This window comes from Hemitrygon akajei, chromosome 1 (genome assembly GCF_048418815.1).
Source record: "Hemitrygon akajei chromosome 1, sHemAka1.3, whole genome shotgun sequence".
Lineage (NCBI taxonomy): Eukaryota > Metazoa > Chordata > Chondrichthyes > Myliobatiformes > Dasyatidae > Hemitrygon > Hemitrygon akajei.
The window spans coordinates 204,670,915-204,693,775 of record NC_133124.1 but is presented as its reverse complement, the minus strand read 5'-3'; positions in this window follow the sequence as shown (position 1 = coordinate 204,693,775).

Sequence of the window (22,861 nt, the reverse complement as noted above, 5' to 3'; positions counted from 1 at the left end):
TTCAATCAGCAATGATGAAGACTGTTGAAGAGAACAAACAAATTGGAAGAACACAGATATCTCAACAAGTTATTGTTCTTGAGATTATAGAGATGACAGGAACATTGATAAGGATGAGAATTTTAAACTAGGAACAAAATTAGGCCATTTAGCTTATTGAGGGCTCAAGCACACAAAATGGATATTCTTCCAGTCCATCCCTTGACCAGATCACACCAACGCTCCTTAGTATTAATCTCAACACCAATTTCATCCTTGCCTGGACTTAATTTTGCACCATAAGACTTTCAGACATAGTAGCAGAATGAGACCATTCAGTGCATAGAGTCTGCTCCGCCATTCAATCATGGCTTATTATCCCTCTCAACCCCATTCTCCTGCCTTTTCCCCATAACCTTTGACACCCTTAAAAATCAAGTACCTATCAACAACCATGTTAAATATCCCCAGTGACGTGGCCTCCACAGCTGTCTGTAACAACGAATCCACAGATTCACCATCCATTTGCCAAAGAAATTCTATCTCACCTCTGTTCTAAAGGCACACCTTCCATTCTGAGACTGTGAGCTCTGATCCTGGACTCCCCCACTATAGAAACATTCTCTCCACATCCACTCTACCTAGTCCTTTCAATACTTGGTAGGTTTCAATGTGATCCTCCCTTATTCTTCTAAACTCCAGCAAGGTCATGCCTAGAGCCGTCAAACACTTCTCATACGTTACCCGTTCATTCATTGTCAAACCTGCTGCCAGCGTAGATCAGTGGCAGAGGAACTGATAGGTGAATTGAACACGTTGTGAGTGAGCCCCAGGGCAATAGATTTTGAAGATGGTTGAATGTGGGAGAAGAAGAGAGAAAATCAGCCTAACTCTTTCACCTGACACTGATTATTTATCTAGCCTGAAGCTGATAACTGAACTGTGTTAAAGTCGGATACAGCTGCAAAAAGATAGTTTGCAGATACAGAATTGCTCAGTGGCTTCCATAGAGATTAGAACTTTACTGTTGAGTGCAAGGCCTATTCTCATGAAACTGATCGTACTTGTTATCCATCTCTTATTTCAGTAAAGTAGCAGGACAGTTACAATTATATTCAGTGCGCTCACCTTGTGATTGAGGACACTGTGCCCTACACAATGACACCGGATACACCAACTGTGGCTCAGATCGGAAGGCGGGGGCTCATCTCACGCTACAGGATTAAGCACAAAGGTTTTGTGAAGCAGTGAGGGAGTGATGCCCTGAATGCAGTGCAGCCTTTTGTAACAGGCATCAAGCCAATGTCCAATCTGCCCTCTCAGATTGATGCAAAAGATCACACGAAGCTTTGTTAACACAGAAAGGTATAAGATGCCCTGTTGTCCGGGACAGTATTTACTGCATCTTTAGATCAATAAGGTGAAAATGTTAATAATCTGCTTGAATTTGTCAATTTTATTGTTTGCATTATAGTGGAAGCAACATTTCAAAGAGATTCATTGGCTGCAAGACATTTTGGTGTGTCCAGAAATGAGATCTCTTTTAAATCATTTTGGTCACAGCATTTAGACTTGGCATTCTTCTTTGTTAACTTCTAACTAGAGATACTTTAAACAGTTGGATCCTCTCCCTGAAAAGTGGCCTTACCAAGCTGCCAGTTGCACAGATCCTCAAACTGTTAAGTGAAAACTACATCATGGAGATATCTTTTTATAAACATTTACAAATAATAAACATAAGGGATTATGTAGATGCTGGAACTCCAGAGCAACACACACACACACAATGCTGGAGGAACTCAGCAGGTCAGGCAGCATCTATGGAAATGCAGAAACAGTTGACATTTCAGGCCGTAATTGTTCTTCAGGACTGAGTATTTTACCCAGATATGAGATATTTCAGCCTTGAGGTTTTTTCCACATATGGAAGCCTGGAACGCTAATAGCTCAGTCAACCGTGGAGTACTTGAATGTTGAACTATAGGAAATTTATGACACAAAAGTTGGCCATTCTTCCCATTGTAATCTCTGGTCATTAGAGAGCTACTTTTCCAAATCCAGTCTACAGCACCTAGACCCCTTGTTATGCTGGTCACACAACTCTACATGGAATATACAATCCTGTGCAAAAGTCTTAGGCGCACGTATATAACTAGAGTACCTAAGACTTTTGCACAGTACTACAGTAATTTCATGCATTGCACTGTACTGCTGTTGCAAAAAAAAAATTCATGACATGTGAGTGATGATAAATCTGATTTTGATATTATGGACTGAGAATGGGAAGGGGGCAAGGAGAGGGGAATCATGGTTGGAAAATGGGGAAGGGAGAGGGGAGGGAGTAGGAAGCACCAGAGAGACATTCAGTAATGATCAATAAACCAAATTTTTGGAATCAAATGACCTTGGCTGGTGTCTCAGTGCTGGGTTTGTCTGGGTTTGTCACACCAGTCCCCAACCCTGGCACTCCTTCTCTGCCACCTGTCACGCACCCCTCCCATGGTTCTCCACCTTTGCCATTCCTAACATCCTTTGCTGCCGCCAGATTTACAAATTTTCTCTCCGCTCCATGTTGACAAATACAGTACTGCGCAAAAGCCTTAGGCACCCTAGCTACATATGGCAGCTCAAATGAGCCAGGTGCTTGCAGCAGGCTCCCACTCTGACTGGCTAACTCAAGGAAGGATCCTCACAAAGAAGCAACACCATCAAACTGCTGGTCTACAACTTGCCTGTCAACAACATGGAAGCTCCTATAAGGCATCATAGTAAACAAGCTGAAGGAACTTGTGTGTAAATTCCTGAGCCCTGCTCAGAGGGGGATAGGTAATGGAACCAGAGGCTCCAAGCACCAAGTACTGGTAGTTAAAATAGTCAAGCGAGATTCCAAGACTAAGCAAACAAACTTCAGCACAGCCTGGATCAACTACCAGAAAGCAACAACTCAATGCCCCTCACATGGATCCTGCAATGCCTGACTCTGTACAAGGTCAACAAGGCGCTAAGGACCTTCATCAAGAACTCAATGGGCCATTGGAGGACAATGCTAAATGTTAGCTCAAAGCCAAAAGCAAGTGACCATCAGATGTGGAATATAACAGTGCTATCCCGACTGCTGTTCTGCATAGGCTTGAACCCCCTCAGCCAGTTCGTCTCGAAGAGTGGATATGGGTAGAGGTTCAGGAGTGGAGTGACCATCAATTGCACATGGATGACATCAAGCTGTATGCCAGAGATGAAAGAGACATTTACTCACTAATCCACCTGACAAAAGTGTACAGCAGAAACATTAGGATGCCATTTGCACTGGAAAAATGCAGCTGGATGGTAGTGAAAAGAGACAAACTCATGAAGATTGAAGGGGTCATGTCATCTGAAGGCTAGATACCGGACGTATAGGACAGTTACAAATTCCTGGGGATCCTACAGGCACATGGAAGCCATGATGAGGACTGAAGGAAGGCTACAAAATCCAAGTACTTCTGAAGAGTGAGACGGGTCCTAAAAAGCCAACTGAATGGGAAAACAAGATCAGAGCCATCAACACGTTCACCCTCTCAGTTATCAGATATCCAGCCGCAATAGTGTGCTGGCCAAGGGACGAACTGGAAGGGCTAACATCAAGACTTGGATACTACTAACAATCCATGAAGGATTCCATCCAATGTCCAATGTCAAGCCACTGTAACCCACTGGAATAAAGGAGGATATGGACTTGGAAGAGTCAAGGACAGAGTCCTGGAAGAAATGTGAAATATCCATGAGTATGTCAAGAAGATGGACCCGAAGGATGACCTGCCAGGAGAAAACTTCAGACAACAAGCAGAGGATATGGAAATGGAAGTGTGTGACACAGAGCCAGAGGACCAGAGGCCATGGCAGGAGAAGCAACTGCACAGGATGTACCATCGCCAGATATCAGAGGTGACTGACATTAGGGAGTCCCACCACTGGCTGGGAATGGCAGGGCTGAAGATCAGCACAGAGGCACTGAGCACAAGAGCAATAGAAGCAGGGTCTATCACACCAGACAAGACCCAAGATGCAGACTGTGTAAGGACTCTGCTGAAACCATTCAGCACATAGTGCTAGGGTGCAAGATGCAGACAGGAGACAGCAAACACTGAACGACACAACCAAGTTGCAGGAACAATGTATAAGGACATCTGCGCTAAGTGTGGATTGAACACTCCCAAGTCCAAATGGGAAACACTCAAGAAGGTAGTGGAGAATGACTTAGCTAAAATCCTGCACGAGGAAATCTGCAGATGCTGGAAATTCAAGCAATACACACAAAATGCTGATGGAACACAGCAGGCCAGGTAGTATCTATAGGGTGAAGAACTATATAACCTTATATACTGTCTGGGTAGCCTCCAACCTGATGGCATGAACATTGACTTCTCTAACTTCTGTTAATGCCCCCCTCCCCATCTTACCCCATCTTACCCCATCCCTGATATATTTCGTTTGTCCCCCCTCCTTTTTTTTCTCTCTCTCTGCCCATCACTCTGCCTGTTCACCATCTCCCTCTGGTGCTCCCCTCCCCCTTTCTTTCTCCCTAGGCCTCCCGTCCCATGATCCTTTCCCTTCTCCAGCTCTGTATCCCTTTTGCCAATCACCTTTCCGGCTCTTAGCTTCACCCCCCCCCCCATCTTCTCCTATCATTTCGCATTTCCCGCTCCCCCTCCTACTTTCAAATCTCTTACTATCTTTCCTTTCAGTTAGCCCTGACGAAGGGTCTCGGCCCAAAATGTCGACAGTGCTTCTCCCTATATGTGCTGCCTGGCCTGCTGCGTTCCACCAGCATTTTGTGTGGGTAGCTAAAATCCTGTGGGACTTTCAAATACAGACCGATAAGCAGGTACTGGCCAACCAGCCAGACATAGTAATATTGGACAAGGAACAGAAGAAAGCAATAGTAATAGATGTGGCAATCCCGAAGGACAGCAACATCAGGAAGAAAGAATATGAGAAGCTGGAGAAATACCAGGACTTGAAAGAGCGGATAAAAAGGATGTGGAAGGTAAAAGCCAGAGTAATCCCAATGGTGATAGGAGCACTTGGGGCTGTGACACCTGGACTGGGAATGTTGCTTCAACAAATACTGGGAACAACATCTGAGATTTCAGTCCAGAAGAGCACACTATTAGGAACAGCAAGGATACTGTACTGAACCCTCAAGCACCCAGGCCTCTTGTAGAGTACCCGAGATTGAGGGAAAGATACACATTCACACCACCCATAGGGGTGAGAAAAAAACAAATATATATATATACCTTTTGCACATTACTGTATTCCATATCCATTTTAAATTTTTTGAGGTATGACCTTAAACATGTGCAGATTACAAATATAAACTCAGCATTCTTCATTTGGACTCCTGATTGAAGAATGCTCCAAATCCACCTGGATGTTCTATCTCCTCAAAAAGTAAGAGACTGATGTCGGGTCAGTGAAGAGGAAATTAAAGCATTGTTCTGTTATTGGTACAGGTGTTGTGTTCAAATGCAGAAATCAGGGGTAACTGTGCCATGATATACAGCAAAATAGTTTGTCGGAAGCCAAGAACTTGTCTCATCTCACACCTAAATTTTAAATATTAAGGATTATCTTTGTCACATGTACATTAAAACATCAAAATATGTAGTGATATGTGCCATTTGTGTCAAAGACCAACGCTGTCCAAGGTTGTACTGTTGGCAAATCATACGTGTTGCCATGCTTCTGGCAACAGAGCTGCAGGAAGATTTCTTTTCCCTCTGTTTTTTTTCTTGTTTCCTTCTTTATATCTGCTCATTTAGAACAGTAGGCTTGCCAGGGAGGATGGTTGAATGCTCCTCTCATGAGATGTGGGAAGGCAGGGAGACCTCCAGTGTCCCTGACAACTTCAGCTTTGAAAGGTGCATCCAACTGCGGTCTCTAATACTCTGAATCGTGGAGTAGGAACTGGATGAACGGATCATTCAGGAGGCCGATGAGGTGATAGGGTGGACATTTAGAGAGGTAGTTACCCCCAAGGTGCAGGATACAGGAGACTGGGTGACAGTCAGGAAGGGGAAAGGGGTTAAACAGCCAATGCAGAGTATTCCTGTGGCCATCCCCCTCAACAACAGGTATACCACCTTAGATACTGTTGGGAGAGGGTCAGGGGGTGATGACTTAGCAGAGGAAAGTCACTGTGGTCAGGACTCTGATACTGTGACTGAGAAGGGAAGTGGGGAGAAGAGACGAGATGTGGTGATAGGGGGTTCATTAGTTAGGGGAACAGAAAGGAGCTCTGTGGACGAATACGAGGTTCCCAGTTAGTATGTTGCTTCCTGGGTGCCAGAGTCCAGGACATCTCAGATCGAGTCCTCAGCATTCTTAAGCGGGTGGGTGAGCAGCCAGAGGTTGTGGTCCATGTAGGTACCAATGACATAGGTAGGATGAATGACAAGGTTCTGCAAAATGAGTTCAGGGAGTCTGGTGCTAAGCTGAAGGACAGGACCTTGAGTGTTGTAATCTCAGGATTGCTACCCATGCCAGTGAGGCCAGAAATAGGAAGATCATACAGTTTAACATGTGACTAAGGATTTGGTGTAGGAAGGAAGGGAGTCAGATTTGTGGATCATTGGGCTCTCTTCTAGGGAAGGTGTAACCCTAACCTGTACAGAAGAGATGGTTTGATCTTGAACTGGAAGTGGACTAATCTCCAAGCAGGAAAGTTTTCTAGTGCCGCTCGGGGTGGGTTTAAACTAGAGTTTCAGGGCAATGGGAACCTGAGAGTCAAAACAGATAGTGGAGAGGTTGTGGAAACAGGTGTTGTTAAGCCTACATACAAAGTCAGGAATCAAAAGATTAAGCATGGTGCAACTAATGTCCTGATCTGCATAAATTTCAATACAAGAAATATTGTAGGAAAGGCAGATGTGCTAAGGTCATGGATCAACACACGGAATTTTGATACTGTGGCCACTGGTGAAGCATGGTTGCAGGAAGGACAGGACTGGCAGCTTAATATTCTGTGGATCTATTGCTTCAGATGTCACAGAGCTGGAGGGATTAAAGGAGGAAGGGTGGTCCTACCAGTCAGGGCTAATGTCATGGCATGCTTAGTCAGGACAGCCTGGAGAACTCGTCTTGTGAGGCTTTATGGTGGAGCTGTGGAATAAGAAGGGAATAGTCATATTAATGGAGTTATTTTATAGACCACCCAGCTGTCTATGGGATTTAGAGGATCACGCTTATAGAGATTGCAGAAGAAAAAGATTGTTATATCAGTGATTTTAGCTTTCCACATTTTGACTGGAATTCCCACACTGTAAAAGGGCGAGATAGGATAGGGTTTGTGGATGAGACCAAGAGTGGGTGTGTAGTGGACAGTGAGGAAGGCTATGATGGCCTGGAGAGGGATCTGCATCAGCTGGAAAAGTGGCAAATGGAATTTAATGCAGACAAGTGTTGCACTTCTGTAGAACCAAGGGTAGGTCTTATACAGTGAACGGTAGGGAACTGAGGAGTGCGTTAGAACAAAGAGATCTGGAAAAGCAGGTACATGATTTGCTGAAAGTGGCGTCACAGATAAATAGGATCGTAAAGAAAGCTTTTGGCACATTGGCCTTCATAAATCAGTACAGGAGTTAGGAGGTTATGTTTAAGTTGTATAAGACCTTGATGAGGCCTAATTTGGAGTAGTGTGTGCAGTTTTGGTCACCTACCTACAGGGAAGATGTAAACGAGGTTGAAAGAGTGCAGAGGAAATTTACAAGGATGTTGCTGGGTCTGGAGGACCTGAGTTAGAAGGAAAGATTGAATAGGTTAGGACTGTATTTTTTAAAATATGGAAGATTGAGAGGAGACTTGATAGTAGTATACAAATTTATGAGTGGTATAGATAGGGTAAATGTAAGCAGGCTTTTTCCACTGAGGTTGGGTGGGATTACAACCAGAGATCATGGCTTAAGGGTGAAAGGTGAGAAGTTTAAGGGGAACTTAAGGGAAATCTTCTTCACTCAAGGGTTGTGAGTGTGTGGTTTGAGCTGCCAGCACAAGTGGTGCATTCAAGCTCAATTTCAATGCTTAGGAGAAGTTTGGATAGGCATATGTATGGCAGGGTTATGAAGGGCTATGGTTCGGGTGCAGGTCAATGGCAGAAGGCAGTTTAAATGGTTCAGCACTGATGAGATGGGCTGAAGGGCCTGTTTCTGTGCTGTAATTTTCTATGACTCTATGACAACATAGTATGCCCACAATTTACTAACCCTAATCCATACATGTTTGGAATGTGGGAGGAAATCTGAGCATCTGGAGGAAACCCATATGGTCGCGGGGGAGAACGTACAAACTCCTTACAGACAATGACGGGAATTGAACCCAGATTTCTTTCCACTGTAAAATGTTATGCTAACTCCTATGTTAACATGCTGACCCACTTTTATTTTTTGTTACATGTTATTTTAATTCTATTTGCACTGAAGTTAATGAATGTAACAAAATGACATTATTCTGTTTTATCATTGTCTTTCCAGCTGATAAACAAAAAAAGAAAAGGTTTTCTTTTTTTTTTCAGAGTTATTGTAAATGAAGAAGAGCAGTTGATCTTTTTTTTTTAAAAGATAAATGTCAGTAGTCTTGAAAGAAATTGTCAAATGCCTGTCAAACACTCTTATCAAAATCATTGTGGGGGCAATGTGAGTATGTGTGGGCTGAAGAGGAAAATAATTAATCATGATTAAATCCTTTGAATCTAACACCAAGATGCAAATGAGAGAATCTGATTAATGTTGTCAGTGTTTTCTTTCCTTACAGTACAGGCTAAAGATTTTAGAACTAGCCTTCTTCTGCATCGCCAGCAGGAAATGAAATAATTGATTTGCATTTCAGCTCAGTGGTATTAGTCTTTGGTTGGCGATTGTTCCCCACTCCCCCACCCACTCACCTCCCTGCTCAGCTGGCGTAACTATCACCTTCCAGTTTGTACTCCTTACCGATCCCTCGCTTTCATATTCTGGCTTCTTCTCCCCTCCCTTTCCTGTCCTGATGAAGTGTCTCGGCCCAAAACATTGACTGTTTCTTTCCCTCCATTGATGGTGTCTGACCTGCTGAGTTCCACAGGGCATTTTGTGTGTGTTCTTTGCATTTACACCTTGGCCCACAACAAGGTGAAGTTGTTTCGGAGCCGCGTTCAGTCCACACTCTTGTATGGGTCAGAAAGCTGGTGCATGACTGAGAGTGACCTTGCCAAGCCATTGTCGTTCCACACCATGAGCCTCCTGATGATCCTCTATGCTCTCTGGCCAAGAAAAATCTCCAAGCACGCCGTACTCCTCCAGTGTCATCAAGAGGATATGGCCACAATCATCATGAGGAAACGTTGGAGATGGATTAGCCATGTGAGGAGAAGAGAGGCTGACTCCATCATCAAGACAGCACTTCATTGGACCACTGAAGGGTGTAAGAAACACGGGAGACTGAAGACAACTTTGCAATGTACCATAGAGGCAGTAAAGAGGACCCTGAAACACACCTGGGGCACAATAAAGAAGATAGCTAAGGACAGGCAGAGGTGGAGGACCTTTATTATTGTTCTAAGTGCCAGCAGTGTCATGGGCAGTAAGTAAATAAGTCTAGATTTCAGCATCTGCAGGATCTCTTGAGTTTATGGAAGAGTCTGAGTTTTTGTATTGATCTCCTCATTCAGCTGTGGTCACATAAAACTAAACTTCACTTGGAGGTAGTTTCTCATCAGCTTCAGAGTGCCTAGACCATGAGGTAAAGTGGAAATTCTTAATTCTGCCACTGTCAAGGTCAACCAAACTTTCTACAAACAATCTTCTAGGGCGTTGCTTTTTTTTCTAACTTACTAGGATAGATAATAGCAACCAACATTGAGAAAATGGTAGGGATAAAAAATTGACATTAAAAATGACTTGAAAGCCTTTTCATTTAAACCACACACAATGATTAAGGCTTTGTGGCTCTTGCTCAAAGTCTTTCCAAAAGGAATTCAACAACATTGGGAAATGTCTACAATGGAAAGTTCTGCATCTATCAGAATTCCTCTTTAATCAGATTGACATTGACCTGACTCTTCTTTTGGTGCATTGGCATGCTTGTTCCATCTCCTCATTTTGACTGAGGTACAACTTTCCCCAAGTCATAAAGTTAGAGAGTTTTACAACACAGGGATGGGCCCCTTAGTGCACCTTGTGACCCCTTTGCCCACCAGCAGTAACACTGTTACTTTACATTAGGAATGTATCTTTCTATGCCTTGCCTGTTGAAGTGTGTTTCTAAAGACCAAATTGTCAAAAGTGAGGTGCAGATAAAGCAGCTAGCTGTTCCCTACATTCTATTGCTGTTCCTCATTGTAATTGCTTGCATTTATATTGTTCGCCATTGTATCCGGTGCTCCCAATGTGGCCTCCTCTTCACTGGTGAGACCCATTGTAAATTGGGGCTCCACTTCGTCGAGCACTTCTGCTCTATCCACCGTCGGCAGGACTTTCCAGTAGCCAAACATTTTAATTCCCATTCCCATCCACGTTCCAAAATGTCATTCCATGGCCTCCTCTTGTGCCAAGATGAGGGCACCCTCAGGGTGGAGATCAACACCTTATATTCCATCTGGGATGGCATGAATATCAGTTTGTCCTTCTGGTAAACAAATTCCACATCCCTCCCCCTCCTTTATTCCCCACTCTGATCTTTTACTTTTTCTTACCTGCCTATTACTTCCTCCTTCCCTTTCTCCTATGGTCTACTCTTCTCTCCTATCAGATTCTATTGTCTCCAGCTCTTGACCTTTTCCTCTCACTTGGCTTCACCTATCACCTCCAGCGAGCCCTTTCCCCTCCCCCCATCTTTTTATTCTGGTAGCTTCCTCCTTTTCTTCTCAGTCCTGAAGAAGGGTCTCATCCTGAAATGTGGTCTGTTTATTCTTTTCCATAGATGCTGCCTGGCCTGCTGAGTTCCTCCAGCATTTTGTGTGCATCGCTTTGGGTTTCCAGCATCTCGAGACTTCATCATATTTACATTTATATTATAGCTTTCACACAGACAGCCATCTGAAGGTTTTTTCAGAAATAGTGTCTTGACCAAAGGAGAAGAAAGGATTGAGTGAAGACATCCTAAAGACTCTGCTGTCAAGACTGGTAAAACAAGCAAAGTTGAAAATAGGGAGAGATAAAGCAAAGTGAATGATTTATACAGTGTCATTGGTTATCAGAGCAGAAAAGGAGAAAATGATTTGTTTACAAGCAGAGAGCAAGGTATGAGAATACTTCAAGAAGGAGAGGAATTTTAGGCCAAGATTGAGATGGAGACTGTAATTATACATAGGATCTTCTCGATATTTCTGCTTGGTAAAGGCAAGTAAGAAGGAGAAAGCTTCCTACCAAGCATCTCTTACAGAAGTGCCTGTTACAAAGAGATGTATCATAAGTCATACCACTTAATTCACAAAGTACTTTGTGGTTTTACATACTCGATGTACCACAGTGCTTTCAATTAAAAAAGGTAAGACATTTTAAGCAAGAAAAATTATGTCCTAATTGTTAACCCAAACTTAACATGGACCAGAACGTTGTTTAACTTCTGTAGTAATAATCGTTCATTGTTTCTAAAATATTCCCAATAACCATAAACCCAGTAATAGCAACTCCAACTTCTCCAATGTTTCCCATCTGCTTGCCTTCACACTTTTACAGGACCTTACCACAACATCCATTTAGCAATACCCCAGCTTGTGAACTGTGGATATTTCAATTTCTCTGCTTACTCTTAAAGCTAAAAAAGTCATTGTCTTCAGCTTTCCCCCTCTGCTGTCTTCCAGAGCACAAAGCATCACTGTCCTTGAGTATGCTTGGCTAACATTAGTAAGTCCAGGCCTGAGATATACCATTCATGGAGTCCTCAGACTCTTTAAATTGTCTCCTCAAAGCTAAACAAGAGAGTCTGGTTCATGCTATCTAAATTTAGGACAGAGATGAGGAGGAACTGTTTTTCCCAAAATGTGGTGAACTGATGGAATTCTCTGCCCAATGAAGCACTGGAGGCTACCTCAGTAAATATATTTAAGGCAAGGTGGGATAGATTTTTGCATAGTTGGGGAATTAAAGGTTATTGGCAAAAGGCAGGTAGGTGGAGATGAGGCCATGGCCAGATCGGCTCAATGGGCTAGATGGCCTACTCCTGCTCCTATTTCTTATGTTCCATGAACAGCAGAAATCTCATTACCATTTCAACCTCTTCCAAGCCCTACACAACTCTTTCCACCACTGTGCCGTTATCCAGCTTGACTGAAATTATCTCACCTCAGACCCTATGCTTGAGCTCTCACTTTGCTTCATTATGTAACGCCCTGGGAAAGGTTTCACTGCTGATGTAATGGTTTCTCTGTAGCTGCAGTGTTTGGGTTATGACTAGAGATAACGGGGGCTTTGGAATGTACGGCGTCCAATTAGGGGAGTGTTTCTCTTTTTCGTGTGCCTGAGTGTGAGGGACTCGCAGTCTTTAGTTCGGTGGAAGATGGAGAGAGAAGATGTCAGAATAGAGAAGTCGTGGACTGCAGGACGGAGTGGACGTGGAATAGGTCCGGGAGTCGGCAATGCCCGGGGGAAATCGATGGGGAACTAATGGATGGAAAAACTGTGTGCTCCAAAGTGCACATTAGTCTGTTTCATTAAAATGGGCCCTTTTCTTTTTGTTTTTCTTTACTAACCCTCTGGTCAAATTAGGAATTATAAAGCTAAATCATTTAATTGCATATAGTGTACTGTTTGTTATTTCGTGGTGCTGATTTGTAACAGGGGAAAACATCGCGCAGCATCTACACAAACGAGACTTCACAAGTTTGGTGAGGCCAGAGACGGTCTTCCCCTAGACCTACGCCACCGGCTGAACCTGAGGGTTACACTTACAATGGATTCTGGCAATGGTACCGATCTGATGCTGTGGTGAGACGCGGTTAGCAGAGCATCAGAGCATCAGAATTCGGAGTTCAATTTCGGTGCCATCTGAAAGGAGTTCTCCCCATGACTGCATGCATATCCTCCCACGTTCCAAAGATGTACTGGTTAATAGGTTAATTGGTCTTTGTAAAATTGTCCTGTGGGACAATAGATGGGCTGCTGAATGGCACGGCTTGTTGGGCTAGAAGGGCCCGTCCCATGCTACATCTCTAAATAAAACAAAATAAGTATAATTTAAATAAATCGCCAAGTCCAATTCCAAGCTGGTTGCTGCTGATGATTATGGATACCCTCATTGTTGAGAGAAAGTAAAATCGCTCTATTCATTGTATCCTAACCTTGAAATGGTCAACAAGGACTCATTGCTCCAGGGCAGTGCTTACTGACGTGTATTTCTTGCTCTCTTGATGCTGTGTAACTTCTGCTTTGCTCCACACGGTGGCCTCCACAGAGACTTACACAGTTGGGCGCCTTTCACCCATGTACTTGCTGCCATCGCACTGTGGGGCTTGCATTACTCTGCACAAGCACAAGCACACCACGTGAAGAATTGATATTACAAATCCCTAGGTCTTAAAAAAAAAGACACTGTTACAACTCTCTTAATGTTGCAGGATGTCTGGATGTAGGGTGAAGAGAATCAAAGTATCTCTGTCACTGAAGGCAGAAGTTCACCCTTCCAACCCAGAGAGCTCAAATTCAAGTGCATTCTATACACATGAGAGGTGATTGATAAGTTCGTGGCCTAGGATAGAAGGAGTCAATTTTAGAAAACCTAGCAGATTTATTTTTCAACATAGACCCCTCCTACATTTACACACTTAGTCCAGCCGTCGTGGAGCATACGGATCCCTTCTTTGTAGAAGTCGGCGTCTTGGACCTCCAGAAGTGGTCCACAGCATGGGGTGATTGATAAGTTCATGGCCCAAGGTAGAAGGAGATGAGTTATTAACTTCAAACTTTCTGCTTTTTCACTCAAAGAGTTGAACTGCATGTGCATGTAACGAGAGCTGTATAACTTATCTCCTTCTACTTTAGGCCATAAACTTATCAATCACCCCTGCTGTGGACCAGCTGGAGGTCCAAGACGCTCTTGTTATGTGTACATGCAGGTCAACTCTGATTGATTATGCAGAAAGTTTGAAGTTAATAACTCATCTCCTTCTACCTGAGGCTATGAACTTATCAATCACCCCTGCTGTGGACACTTTTTGGAGGTCCAAGATCCGTATGCTCCACGACCACTGGACTAAGTGTGTAAATGTAGGAAGGGTCTATGTTGAAAAATAACTGTGCTAGGTTTTCTAAAATTGACTCCTTCTACCTTAGACCACAAACTTATCAATCACCCCTGGTACACAGGTTATAAATGTCATGAAGCTAGCCTTTTGCAGCAGCAGAAGCAGCACAGTACATTGCAAGACAAACATAAGTTCACATAAACTTACATTAGCATACATAATTTACACAAGTGCAAAATATGGCTATTGTACTCATGTTCCCCCAGTATGTGGATGTGCTGATGTTCCTGTTCAGCTACACTGAGGAAACTGTATCAACGCCAACAGTCGCTGCAGGATCTGGACAAGGAAGCAGAAATCAAAGTCAAACTGAAGGTCGATGAGAAAGGAGCCATCGCCCATCTACCTTCTGTTTTCACAATCGGAGCAAATCGTGGTGACATTGTTTCTGCAGGACAGCCTGTTGGTGCTGTAACTGCAGTAAACCTGGACACAGGGCATGTAAGTTGTAATGTATTCATCTGTAAAAAGCTGCCAGCGGTGAAGCCATCAGATCAACCAAGGAGACTGAATGTTGCAGCCTGTGAGGGGAAGCAGGTCACCAGAGACTGCAACACGTATTTCTGCAGATATAAAATAGGAGGGGGAGACGACAATTCATTTGCTTAGCCATGGCTCCATGGAGAACATGCCTGGTAAAAGAAAAAAGTCCAGCCACTGCAAGCTGCCTAGATCACTATCTCTGTTGAGGAGGAGCAGGACAGTAGCGTAGCATTAGCATTTTGCTTTACAGTGCCAGCTGTAAGAGTGGGATTCAATTTCCTCTGCTGTCTATAGAAAGATTGTACATCCCCCCTGTGACCACATGGGTTTCTTCTGGGTGCTCCAGTTTTCTCCCATATTCCAAAGACATCCATGCTTGGATTAGTGAGTTGCGGACATGCTAATTTGGTGCTGGAAGTTTGGGCAAAATTGGAGGCTAATCCCAAAACAATCCTCGGACACTGTAGCTCTTAGATGCAAGTGACACATTTCACTGAGTGCTTCATTGTTTCAATATTTATGTGACACGTAAAGCTAGACTTTATTCTTTAATGCCAGTTTCTACGGGTGACTCACAATTTAGAGATACACTGCATTGAGTGGATTTATATTTAAGCCCTCAGTTAGATAGGCTTTTGCATGGCAATGGGATTAAGGGTCACGGGGAAAGGACAGGTAGCTGGAGCTGAGTCCATGCCAGATCAGTGATAATCTGGTTGAATGGCAAAGCAGTCTCGAAAGACCAGATGGCCTGTTTCCGCTCCTGCCTCTTATATTATGACTTGAAGGGGATGCAAAAGGCAGGTAGAGGGCAGGTGAAGTTTGATGCAGAGTGTGGCTTCCCAATTGGAAGTGGGGGTGATGATGGTCACATGGGTTATTGATAAACTTGGGAAGAATGATTGTTTTGTGACTGGCCAGGGTAGGGGCACATCTTGGTATGAGGAGGTGACTTCATCATCAGTGAAGTCAAGGAGTTGATTAATGATTCTCTCCTGGTGGCAGGTTTACTGACGTACTCTGCTCCGGCTAATCAATCTCTGTGTGCTCTGCACCCAAGGAACAAGAGCTGGCTATCCTTATAATTCTGCTGGCAACTTCCCCATCAATGTAGCTGGACGTGCAGCCCAGGGCTGATGATAATCTGAAGGTTGCCCTTCAGAGATCTGATGGAAGTGGCAAAGAGAAATGCTAAAATGACAATAACAGAAGAGGTAGGGCTAAGTGTTGGAGAATGTGGCAGTACAACCTGGAAGGGGATATGAAAGAGAAGTTTGTTTCAGAAGTTTGAAAGCAGTGGGGAAGAAGCTATGCATGATCTAGTCATCCAGGCTGCCAAGCTCCTGTGCTTTCTCTTAAAAGGTTAAAGAGAAAAAAGTGAACAGCTAGGATCCTTGATGATACAGTTAGCCTTCCTGGTGCAACACACCATGAAGATGGATTGGATGGAAGGAAGTGATGATCCTCTGATGGACTGGGCAGAGTTTACCATTCCCAGAACAGTTGCCATATCAGGCTGAGATGCAGCCATGAGGATTCTTTCTATAGCATACCTCTAGGCATTTGGGAGAATCCGCATGCACAAGCCAAAGCTTCTCAGGCACCTAAATATGTACATTTTATCATTCGTTTTCTCAATCACTGTATCAGTATGGAGGGTCCAGAGAAGCTGCAGATGGCATAAATGCTCAGGAACTTGAAGCTGTTGACCGTCTTCATAGCAGTTCCATTGATGAGAGCAGGCTTGTGCACAGTTAACTAGATGGGCCAAAGGGCCTGCTTCACTGTAGTGCTCTATGACTCTATGAGAAAGATATAGGCTCATCCATGGTACTGATATAGAGCCTCTCTCCAGGTCTCTCTTGGCCTCGATTCAGAGTGTTTTAGTGGCCCAATTTAAAGGTGAGGGTGGTGCAAGTGTGGAATGAGCTGCCAGTGGAAGTGGTGGATGTGAGTTTGTTTTCAACATTTAAGTACGTAGATTGGAGAGGAATGGAGGGCTATGGTCTATGGTGGATGGTAGTAGGCAGAATAATAATTTGGCATGGACTAGATCAAATGCTTTTGTGTAGTCAATAAAACAAACAAACAAATCTTTTTGCACTTGAATAGGCTCATTCCAATAGTATCCTTAACATCAATATCACGTTTCTTGTACCTTTCTTTCACAAAACCACATTGTTCTTTACCTACTTCAGCTTGTATCTTACTTTTAGCTCGTGTCATCAAAATTCTTTGAAGTATCTTGGTGATATGACTCATTAAACTTACGGTCCTGTGTAACTCACATTCTGTTGCTCCAGGTTTCTTAGACAAGGGTGTGTTTGCTCCCCTGATTTGTTTAATGTGTACAGTGAAACAATATTACAAAAAGTAAGAGACATCTTGGGAATCAAAGTTGTCAGTGAAAACATCAATAATTTCAGATATGTGGATGACACTGTGTTAATTGCAAGTACGGAGGAAGAACTGCAAAACTTAATTGATATAATTGTTGAAGAAAGTGCAAAAATGGGTTTATCTATCAATTGCAAAAAGACAGAATGTATAGTGACAGCCAAAAAGAAGCAGAATCCTATCTGCAGGCTGAGAATAAACAGGGAAGACATAAAACACATATAGAACTTTTTCTACTTAGGAAGCTGGGTGACATCAGATGGCAGGTGCGACATGGACATCAAAAGAAGAATAGGGATGGCAAAAGACACCTTGACGAGAATGAAGAGTATACTGACCAATGCTAAACTAGGCATGATAACCCGCCTCAGAGTACTGAAATGTTACGTTTATCCAGTTACATTATATGGTTCAGAACGCTGGACAATATCTAGTAACACGAGGAAACGAATTGAAGCAGCAAAGATATGGTTTCTGAGGAGGATGCAAAGAATATCATGGATGAAACGAATATCTAACGAGGATGTCGTGAACAGAGCAAGCACACAAAGAGAAATAATATATGAGATCATGAAAAGGCAACGTAACTTCATTGGACATGTGATTAGGAAAGAGGAGATAGAATGCATGGTAATTATGGGAGAGATTGAAGAGAAGAAAGCAAGAGGAAGGCAAAGACAAACGATGATGAAGTCGGCAGCCAGAGAACTGGAAATGAATACCAATGTATTGATCCACTTGACCTGAAACAGGAGTGTGTGGGCCGTGGCAGTCAAAGCTCAAACTTGATGATAATGATGGACTAGATGGGCTGAAGGGCCTGTTTCTATGCTGTAGTGCTCTATGACTTTATAACATCCCTAGGTCAACAACCAGCTCTTTTATCCAGCTGATATTAAGGGCTAAGATGTTAAGATACCATGATACAAAGTCTGTGATCACTTTATGGGTAGGCCCGCCTGTATTCCATGGTGGGAAGGGAAGAGGTAGAGGGACAGGTATTGCCTTGAGGTAAGACAGGAAGTGCTTGGTGAAGATGGAAAAGCAGACCTAAGCTTTGCATAGGGAGCGGTCTCGTCAAGCTGCTGAAAGAAATGATGGAGTACACAGATAGTATGTTGTTTTAGGTTCAAAGTACTCGAGGGCACACGTGTGTGTGTGTGTGTGTGTGTGTGGGGGGGGTGTTGATAGCTTAAAGGAGATGTGTGGAGATATTTTGTGGTGATTGACTTTTTATTCAGTGTTTGGTGGGTGTGTGGAATCTGCTGCCCAAGGTAGTGGTGGAGTCAGATACAATGGAGGCTCTTAGATTGGCCCATGATGATGTAGACAGTGGAAGTATATAGATTATGTGCAGGCAGAAAGGATTAGTTTAATTGGGCCTCATTAGCTTAGTAGCTTGGGGCACACCATCATGGGCTGAAAGACCTGTTCCTGTGCTGTACTGTTCTATTTTTTTTTCTAAAAGCAGACAGTGATCAAGATTCAAGATTGTTAATATTGCGGCGCTCTGGTGGGGGCGAGGGGTTTGCATGGTTGACAGCCCGCCCCAACATTCCTAATGACCAGTGCTATTTATTGTTCTTGTGTTAAAATGCTTTCATGGGATTATGGTGGAATGTTCAAGTCCATTTTTTGTTACATTTTAGCTCAGGTTATATAGTTATTCTCATGTGAGTTTTCGGGTCATCCTGATTGTAACTGGAGTGTGTGATAATCAGCTTCCCCCTCTGTATGAGACTGAGCTGTTCTCTCCCCAGGTCATAGCGCCTGGTCTGTTTTTGTGTTTACCACAGTAAAAGTGCTTGTTGAGTTAAACGAGCTTCCTCGTTTGTCATTATGGACCAAATGTTCGACACGATATCATTTCCAGTGCACAAGTGTAAAGGAGAATGACACATTTGTTATTCCGAATCCAATGCAGCACAAAAAAAGCACAATAAGATAAAGAACAGAATAATAATAAAACACTATAAATATAAATACATAAGTTAGCTTGTATACATAAATTGATTGTATGTCCATAAAGTGACTCTAGGTGCAGGAGTGTATGTACATAAGGTGACTGGCAGAAAATGATAAAGTAGCGGTGGTTGAGGGTGTGGAGGGGTGGGTTAGTGGGTGGAGGTGTTGATCAGCCTTACTGTTTCGGAAAAGTAACTGTTTTTCAGTCTGCTGGCCCTTTTCTGGCACCTTTCTGTATATATGTCCTTGACAATGGGTAGGCTGGTGCCAGTGATGCTTTGGGCAGCTTTGACTACCTGTTACGGAGCCTTCCTGTCTGCCAGTGTGCAGTTTCCACACCATGCTGTGGTGCAGCTTGTCAGGATGCTCTCTACTGTGCATCTGTAGAATGATGGGAGTATAGATGTGCCTAATCCAGTTAACTTCAGCGGTGGAGGAACCTTGATGAGTTTGGTGGAAAATACAAAGGAAGATGCTCATTGAATGCAGAGGCAGGGGATGGAAGTTAAGGATCAGGCAAACTCTGTTCTCGAGCAGTCCAGGATAGGGAGGCTGACGGGGGAAATGTAGGATGTAGTTGAGATGTGGCCAAGGGTCAACGTCAAGGTTAGGTGGGCAAATTCTCCCTTGATAGAGATGGCCATTACTCGGCAATGTTGTGCAGTGAATGCACTTGTCACTTACCTTGTTGCCCAGATCTTGCTGCAATCAGACATGGACCAATTCAGCAGATGAGGAACTTCTAATAGAATTGAGCATTCAGAAAACAGCCCCTCTTATTGTGGAAGGAAGGAACGCAGCTGAAAACGGGGAGCAAGTTCAGAAGCTGGAGGTGCAAAGGGACTTGGGAGTCCTTGTGCAGGATACCCAAAAGTCAACTTGCAGGTTGAGTCAGTGGTAAGGAAGGCAGATGAAATGTTAGACTGATTTCAAGAGGACTAGAATGTAAAAGCAAGGATTTAATGCTGAGACTTTATCTGGTATTGGTCAGATCACTTTTCAGAGTACTGTGAGCAGTTTTGGACCCCTTATCAAAGAAAAGATGTGCTGGCATTTGAGACAGTCTAGAGGAGGTTAACGAGAATGATCCCAGTAATGAAAGGTCATTGTATAGGAGTGTTTGATAGCTCTGGGTCTATACTCGCTGGAGTTTAGAAAAATAAGTTTAGGAATGGAAACGATCAAATGTTGAAAGGCCTCGATAGTGTGCATGAGGATAGGATGGTTCCTCTAGTTTTTTTTTGAACATATTTAAAGCATAGGTTGATAGCTTCTTAATTAGTAAGGTTGTCAAAGGTGATGAAGAGAAGGCAGGAGAATGGGGTTGAGAGGGCTAATAAGTCAGTGTGAATGGCCTAAGTTCCAATTCCTCCTATGCCTTATGGTTATATGGTCTAAGTGTGCTGAGTCCAAGAACTGCCCTGTAGATAAATCCAGGGGGTGGATAATTTATTTCCAACCACGACAACCATCTTTTGTAGGAGGCTTGAGAATTTTGGACTGTTCTCTGCTTGATACCCATTGATTTCAGTTTTGCCAGGGCTTCTCAATGCTGCATTTAGGGGAGTCATTCTTATCTTAACTCTGCATTTCAGCTCTTTAGGCCCATGGTTAGATTTCTAGTTTGATAAGGTCTGGAAACTGAATCACCCTGGAAAACCCAAATCGGACATTGGTAAGTATCTTATTGATGAGTAATTACTGTGTGTTGATGTCGCTGCTGAATAAGAACAAGCTAATTGGGCAGTAAGCAACCACATTTCTCTCTGCTCTTCATGAACAGAGCACGGCTGAGCAGTTTTCAAATGGATGCCAGTGTAGTGATACTGGCGGAACAATTTAGCTAGAGGTGCAGGTCTTCATTACCACCAGGACTTTCAGATCTGCAGAATGTCCCTTTACACTAATGAAATGCTTCTGTAGTCACCATAGCAATGAGAGAACCATGACAGCCAATTAGCACACAGCAAGCTTCCACACACAAAAATGTGATGACAGCCAGATAATCTAGTATTTCATTTTCTGCTTTCGATCGAGTTATATGTATTGGACAAGAAACTGGGAATAACTCAGTGTTCTAGCCAAAATTGATTGAAAGACAGATAGGACCTCACGCATCATCTCACTCAAAGGACTTTTGCAAGATACCTTCAATACTGAAGTGTGAACATCATCTCCAAAGCTATCATAGGAGTGGGCAAGAATTGACAGAGCAGAGTCACCATCCACAGCACTGCTCCCGTCATTGCCTGACATTTGATTTTTGCTTTTGTGAAACACTTTGCATTTCTACGACACCCAGAGGTGCTAAATAAATGCAGGTTGCAGTTTGAGAAAGAGCAATCATCAAATCTGTGTCTTACAACTTTCCTTGGCATACAGATCAACCTTTCTGGGAACGGAAGGAGATTGTCTGCAAAATGGGAACTCTGATCTATTTTAATTGTAGAAATAATTGGATTCTGCTTAACATTGAACTCTTAAGTCAGAAAAGGAAGCTTGTATTTTACACTTTACTGATAAAGACTACACACTGCACTTTACAGCCATAAATAGCATCCTTGCACACCACAGTCTTCTCACACTTTACAACTAGGATGTAGATGTCAGTCAAATAATCATGAGGCACCGGTGGAAGTCTTAGATAGTTTCAATGTAGATAGAGTTGTTTTTGTCTTCCGTTATATTAATTTCACACATCATCTGAGCACTTTTGTTGACTGTTTGTTGCAGATTCATTGTATAAAGAAACATAAATGCAGGCAATGAGATTAGTGTTTATTATTCAAATCAAATTATACGTGTAAATGTGCTGCCTGAGGCAAGTATGAGTCCTGTCAGGGAGATTTGCCTTTCTTCGGAACGAAGAACGAACTGATGGAGATGGTTGCCATTGGGAACAGAGCACTCAGGGTGAGTGTGTCATGCCTGGGGAGCAACTTTGCTGGGTGCACGTGGAAGTCACTAACAGCATGACTGAAGTGCACTGCACCAAAACTTATCAAATAATCAGTTTTATTTTTGTTTCGTTCAGCTGGAATCTAATAGTCAAACGAGAAAAGAGAAATGTTTGTTGGAGGAAATGTGATTCATTCAAATCCTCTTACCTAGCCATGACCAAGGAGAATAATGAGCCGACGTGATCCTCTTACTTTGATTTCATCTCTTCTTCCATGTGTTTCACTCGGTCCTTATTTATGTCACCTATATCGTGTAATTATAATCGCTATATGTATGAGATACAGCGAAAAGCTTTATCTGCACGCCATCCAAGCAGATCACCCCATGCATAAGTACATCGAGGTTGTACTAAGGGGAAAACAAGAACAGTTTGCAGATTATAGTGATGCAATTGCTGTTCCAGAGAAAAGTCAATGCAAATTGACAAATAAGGTTCAAGGGACACGGTGAGGCAGATTGAGAGAGCAAAAATTCACTGGTTCAATGATTCCATTTAATAGCAGAGAATGTATACAGAATACAACCTGAAATTCTTACTCTTTGCAGCCATCCACAAAACAGAAGGGAACCCCAAAGAATGAATGTCAGAAAAACTTTAGAACCCCAAAGCTCCCCGTCCCCTTCCAATGCAAAAAACAACAGCAAAGCATCAACCCTGCCCTCTCCCCCCACCATCCCACATGTTCAGCAGGAAACATCAGCCCACACCTCCTACCACCATCTTCAAGCAAACAATGGCAAAACCCCGAAAGAGACCATGAAAATGTCTATCAAAAACTACAGTCCATAACCCAGCACTTTGACATGCCACAGGCTCTTTCT